Source organism: Gouania willdenowi, chromosome 17 (assembly GCF_900634775.1).
Source record: "Gouania willdenowi chromosome 17, fGouWil2.1, whole genome shotgun sequence".
Taxonomy (NCBI): Eukaryota; Metazoa; Chordata; class Actinopteri; order Blenniiformes; family Gobiesocidae; genus Gouania; species Gouania willdenowi.
In genome coordinates, this window is record NC_041060.1 from 23,794,821 (window position 1) to 23,801,316 (window position 6,496).

General features: G+C 38.7%; 1 protein-coding gene across 5 annotated transcripts in view; it reads right to left on the reverse strand.

Moving 5' to 3' along the window:
- Window positions 1-5,163, reverse strand: part of dtna (dystrobrevin, alpha) — a 29,023-nt gene extending 23,860 nt beyond the window's left edge. For 2 of the 5 annotated variants that reach the window (XM_028473795.1, XM_028473794.1), the window contains exon 1: window positions 379-554. The gene's annotated coding sequence lies outside the window, so the exon portion shown is untranslated. Of the gene's footprint in view, window positions 1-378; window positions 559-4,907 lie in introns of those variants that run through there. The other 3 variants (XM_028473792.1, XM_028473793.1, XM_028473791.1) reach the window with 3 other exon arrangements.
- Window positions 5,164-6,496: the final 1,333 nt, after the last annotated feature.

A 6,496-nucleotide genomic window follows, 5' to 3' on the forward strand; every position in this document is an offset into this window, starting at 1 on the left:
CAAATACGCAAGGCTGCAATATATGTAGTGAAAAAGTTGTATCGGAACATCCCTAATAAATTGAGTCAAATGCTTCTGGGAAATGTAGTGCCGTAAACGTTTTCTTTAGAAATTGTAGATAACTCAAAATAAAATATAGCAATAATGTGCAGTTGTTGTTTTTATGGACTCCAGTACAGTCACAGAGTGTTTTTACTTTATTATACACACCTCTGTGGATAAACTTTGCACTAACTATTATTTCTATGTATATTAGGAGACTTTATTTTGCTCCTTTTGTGATGTTTCTGAGTGTGAAACCTGATGAGCAGCAGCTTCAGACGTACAGTGAACAGATGTAAAAAGCAGACAAACACAGTCCTCAGAGCGTGCACTGACCTGAGGTAAAAACGCCGTTCTAACACTAACTGCAGCTTGGGAAGCTATCACTCCCAGTAGATCCAGGCTTCGTATCTCCTGTGCAACACCATGTTGGAGCTCATCAGCAGCCTGCGATCGCACGCAGACAACACGGCCTGGGACGGAGAGCGGAGGGAGGCCGAGGAGAGGACCTCTATCTTTAACCACACATTAGAAGGCGCCACATTCCTGCATGGATCTCTGGTTGCAGGGCTTCCATTCTCATTCCTGGCATGTGCCCAGCAGACACCAGCCGTCCCTCTGTGCCACCGTCACATGGACAGGACGAGGCTGAGGTGGTCATGTGACAGCAGAGGTCATCGGGGTCAAACTCTGACCGACAGCAAAATCACCAGAGCTAATATTTTAGTGTTAGTGCACACCAACTGGAATCTAGTGTTAATATAACACCCGGTGGTTTCAGACTGACACCCAGTGTTAAAGTGACCACGACAGTCGTTTTTTTTCTGTCTACAGCTTCTCTGGGTCACTGGGGCAAAATCCTCAGCAAAGAAGCCCTTCCCCCAGCCACAGGGGCCCCAAAGTGTTCCCAGCCCAGAGATATAATCCTATGTTTGTGTGTTCTGTGTGCGCGCATCAAGCCTGCAGAAATAATGAGCGTTAACGTAAATAAAAAACATAATTTTAAAAACATATTTTTTTCCAAATGCTCAATGGACTGGTGCTGGTTTAGGACCACTGATCTACACAATCTCTCACTGCATTTACACACAGAACAATGGGTGCAATACACAAGAAAGGTGTATAACAGATGAACAAACAAAGAGACTCAAAATAGATTAACCATGACAGGAAGTGAGGGACTAAGACATAACAGGAAGTGAAGCAAAAACAAAACTCGTACTTAAAGGTCCAGTATTATACTATTTTTCACCCATCGCCATTTGTTCTAAGAACCCCAACAACATAGTATTTGAGAATTATTTCCCGAACTCGCCTGTTTTCCAGAGTTTTAGCCCTCTGAAAAGTCACTCTCTGACCTACTTATGCATATTCATGAGTAGGCATGTCAGTCGACGCTGACTCCACACAACAGTTTGCTATCCACACCCTCTTGTTGTTGTTTTCAGCCAAAAAACTGCACATTACAGTAAAACACATGGCTATTTAACCGGCTATTGTGATTGTGAGTCAGACAAACACTGCTCCATGGTGTGTGTGTGTTTGTTTTTGTGTGGCAGCAACAGCACAGTTAGTGAGTTAGTCAGCTGCTGCTGCTGCTGCTTCAAACTCTCACCGGAGCTGCTACGTCACTTTCTTCTCCTCCTCTCCACTACTGATAACAGGAATAGTCCATTCAATGTGATAATCCACTGTTTTGTTAAACCGCTGCACCCCATTGGGTCACAAACACGTCAGATCAAGTCAAAAGCGATACGAGGCAATATAACGGGTACTAAAAATGGAGCTGCAGGTGCAACGTGGCTACCCACTGCTCCTCAGGGAGGGGTTAAATGCAGAGAACACATTTTGTGCATGTAGCTTTACATATATGACAATAAAGTATAATGTATATACTATATTAAACCGCAGTGTTTGTTTTACCTGTAAGGTAGTTTGAGAGGGAGGAGTTGACATTCTTATATAGGGGAGGAGGAGCCAGGATTGTCAGGAGGAGGAGTTTACGGTCGCTGACGTCACGGAGCGGGGTAAGTCCAACTCGCCCGTTTCGAGCTGACTTTTTACAAAATGTGTAAGAACAAGGGAGGGAGGAAACAGAACTTTTTCAACTTTGACCCTCTGAATGAGGCTAAAGGGGTGTATATCACTGTAGCAAAACCATTATGAAGTGATTTTTTCATAATACTTTAAAGGGTACCTTTAGTGAAAATGTATATAACAAAAAATGTGTTTAATGTATTACCAATAAAGAAAATATGTGCACCATTTTATAAAAAAAACGCATATTAAAGGGACTTTTTTTTAGCAGGATTTTATACCTTCTGATATAAACTATGGAGATATTTGAACAGGATATGACGCACTTTCGTTGGTCGGCTGTCGGTTTTAATAAATGGTGCATTGTGGGAGGTAGAGGCACAACAGGTCTGTTTACATTGTGGGAAGTGTAGTTTTTCTTTTGGCTCTTGGCGCTAAGCAGCAATGTGTATCCTCCCCTTCAGTAATAAAAGTGCACCATCCAGGTTGTATGCTACGGGAAGCTTAAATACCATCTTTCTCACCAACTACCTGCTTCTTATCTGCGGCACTGCGCCGACTCAGCATGCCGAATTAGCCATCATTGTTCAGAAACTGTAGACCAACGGAACACTGTTGCCTAGCAACAGCTAACAGGACTCAACGAAAGTGCGTCATATCCTGTCCAAAATGGCAACTCTCCATAGTTTAATCCCTGAAGGTATAAAATCATCCTAAAAAGTCCTTTTAATGTGTTATTTTATAAAAAAAAGTGCACATATTTTGTTTATTGGTAACACATTTTTTGTTATATACATTTTCAATACAGGTACCCTTTATAAAAAGTCACACCAGGACTTGAACCCACGACCATCATGAACATAAACAATGCCTGATATAAATGTCTTTGTTATTCTGCAGTTAATAAAGTGTATTGCTAATAAATGATAAATAAATAATAAAAACATTAACTAATGCCTTCTAACCCACATAATCTGTGATTCTGAACGCTAACCGCTCCATAGTGTTGGCCTGGCTTGGGTCAAAAGCACGCTGCAGCAGCTGCTCTGATTGGCTGAGGTTATTTTTACATCACGGCAGGAGTTGAAACACCAACGGAGCGCTGAAGGTTAATCAGCACTGCTGTTTCAGCTGTTTGCTCTCCGGGTACCGTCGGATCATCTCCAGAGGGAACTCAGTGCTGCTTTTAAGGCCCAGAGACTCAGTGGGAAAACTCATACACATCAACATCACCAGTGTTAATAACTCAATGTTAGAGTAAACAAAAACAAGCCATTACAGAGTTACAGATAAAAACAATTGTAAAAGCATAGATGTAAACATTTTTATACTCCCAGTGTTAAACAAACCACATTTTTACTTTATTTATTTATTTTGAATAAATAGTAATGGTTCCCAAAGTGGGGTACGAGTACCCCCAGGGGTATGCAAATTGTTACGGCGGTACATGAATATTAATTAAAAACAACATGACAATATCAGAAACTAGAATATGAATAGACCAGCAGTCAGGAGCCCCCATGCATTGCCACAAATTACACACTGGCCTCAATCAGTTTCATAATAAACAATTTCAGATTTTTTGTACTTTAAATAAATATAAAATATAAATTTTAAAGCACAATAAAGCAAACAAATCTGTGGCTTTACCTCTTCAACATATCTAACTAATTTCACATTTCATGATTTAGATTTATTTCTATCATTTTTATAATTTACGGTCATTTCGTGCATGATGTAGAACCAAAACTGACTTCAGTTCATGTTCTCATCAAAATCATTTCTAACATTATTTTTTTTGTGTTTTTTGTGTCATTTTGTGTGTTTTTTGATGTAATTTTGTGTGTTTTTGGTGTAATTTTGTGTTGTTGTTGGTATTATTTAAATTATTCTCTCTGCGCGCGTGTTTTTGGTGTCGTTTGGTGGTTTCTTATTATGTCGTTTTGAATGTTTCTCTGTTATTTTGTTGTGATCTTGTGTATTCTTCTCTCATTTATTGTCATTATGTGTTTTGCCGGTGACAGGTCTGGTTGTTTTATTATTCAGTATATTTTTCTCTCATTTCGTGTGTTTTTGTTGTCGTGTTGTGCGTTGCTGGTGTAACATTTAGTATGATTATCATTTTGAACTAAAAATAAACATTATAATAAAACTCCATTTTTTTTCTAATGCTTTCATTTGTTGATTCCCCCCCCCCCCCCCCCCCCCCCTCTCTCTCTCTCTCAAGTACCCCCTATAGTGTATGCGTACCCCCATTGGAGAAACACTGGTGTTGCGTACAATCAGCTCTATAAATAGTTTTAACACTTTCAAAAGTGTTAAATTAACAATAAATGGTGTGGTACACATTTATCAAGGGTTACATTAAAAACTCTCACACTTGAGTGTTGAATTTTAAGATTATTTTTTTTGGAAATAACTAAACGTTTCACTAATTGTCAGTATTTATTTTTAATAAAGTGACCTATAGCTACTTTCTGAGGCCTCTGGTCGGGATTTTGATCGGATTTTAACTTTTGTGGATCATAAAAATCCTACAAAGACGCAGAATGACGAGGTCATGAGTTGCTGTACATGGTCACACTCTCAGATGGTTCTTTAATGCTCATCATCATCATCATCATCATCATCAGAGAACAATACAAACCGTTAAACGGGCAGGATTGCGGTAAAACCTGCTGCACGCGGCGGGTCAGAGAAACCGCAACAGGCGCGCGCCCGCATCACCTGTCGTGCACCTGGCAAAGTGCACGCGCCTTTAAAGCCTGCAGACACACATATATACATAGGCCACACGAACTGCATAACACGTGCACACGCACACTTACCGAGTGTCGCTTCGCCGCGTCCCGCCGCATCGTCTCCTCCCGCAGCGCTGCCTGTGTGTGCGCGCGTGTGTGTGTGTGCGTGTGGAGGTTCCCGGTGGAGGCTCACACTGAGGTGACGTAATGCGTCAACGTTGAAGTTTGAGAGTGGAAAAAAAATAAACAAATAACAAAGAAAAGAAAAGAAAAACACGCACAGAAAAACAGGCGAGCAGGAAAGAGGACAGAACGCGCACGGACGCGTGCTCCCCGTTTTCAGCTGTTTACATCTGGAGCAGAGCTAGGATGACGTCATGCACTTGTGTGAACAAAGCGCAAAACAAACACGCACACGCAACAAATTGATGACGTCACACAGTGAGACAGTAAAGAGCTTGAAAAATGTCAGAATTGCACATTTCTACATTAGATATAGTTATATCATGTATAGGCCGGGTATTCATGTATGACAGTTTCACAGTGTAAATGTCCTAAAATTATTTAAAGTAGCTTAATTATCCTCTTATTTTTATTTAATATTTTAATCGCAACTGTCTTTTTTCCAAAGGTCTTTTTGTTAAATTATTTTTGTACTTTAAAAGGAGAGAATTACAAAAGTGAAACATCGATATACAGAGGAGTTTATTTACATCAGTGATTTTAATCAGTTTACATATACCAAAGATTAAGTTACAAACTCAACATGGACTGCTTATTTTTATTTATTTATTTTTTTTTTTATCATTTTTGCATAATAATTAGAGGACACAATTATTATTATTATTATTATTATTTTCTTTTTTCAGCATTAAGTGAATAATCTAGAGTGTGAGCCAGTTTGAGCAGCGTTAAAGTCAAAAATAATAATCCTTATCTTTTAATCAAATCTATGTCAAATCTGTACGGATTTCTATAATTATCCGTTCCTTCCTGAAAGCAGCACGTCAACACACTCTGTCGTGTGTTTTAAAGCTCGGATTCACAACTGTCCCTGAACGCCACTCACCCAGGCAACTCCCTGTTGCTCAGCAACCAAAGGGTCGCTTCACTCAAACGAAAATAGTAACAAAAAAACGAAAATCTCAAGACAAACACAGTCTGTTAGAAGTTACACTTTTAAGATCCACAAATAAATAAATAAACAACGGGAAAAAAATCTAGATAAAAAGAAAATGTTACGTATATTTACAATGTATTGTCGAAAACTTGAGTTTTAACTTAGTCTACACCATATCTCAAATCAAAGCATTATCTTATCAGTTTTTTATTATCAGGAGAAAATCCAATATTGGTAGTTTATACCGTAATATCAAATTATATTAAGGGGATTCATTATTAACATCAGCCAATCACATCCATATATTGTAACTGAATGACTAAATACTGATTTCTTGATTTATCTGGAGAGGAAAAGCAATAGAAAAAACAAAATGAAAGCTAACAGCATGGATCTGTTAAATAAATAAGTAATTCACCTTGGATTTGAGAGTATAACAGGTGTTTTGACTTATTTCAGTCTATTAATAAGTCAACTAAACATGAATTTAAATTGAATTGAAAATAAAACCAAAAGGCATAGGGATTGTGGATTAGGATAAATCTCTGGTTTTCAA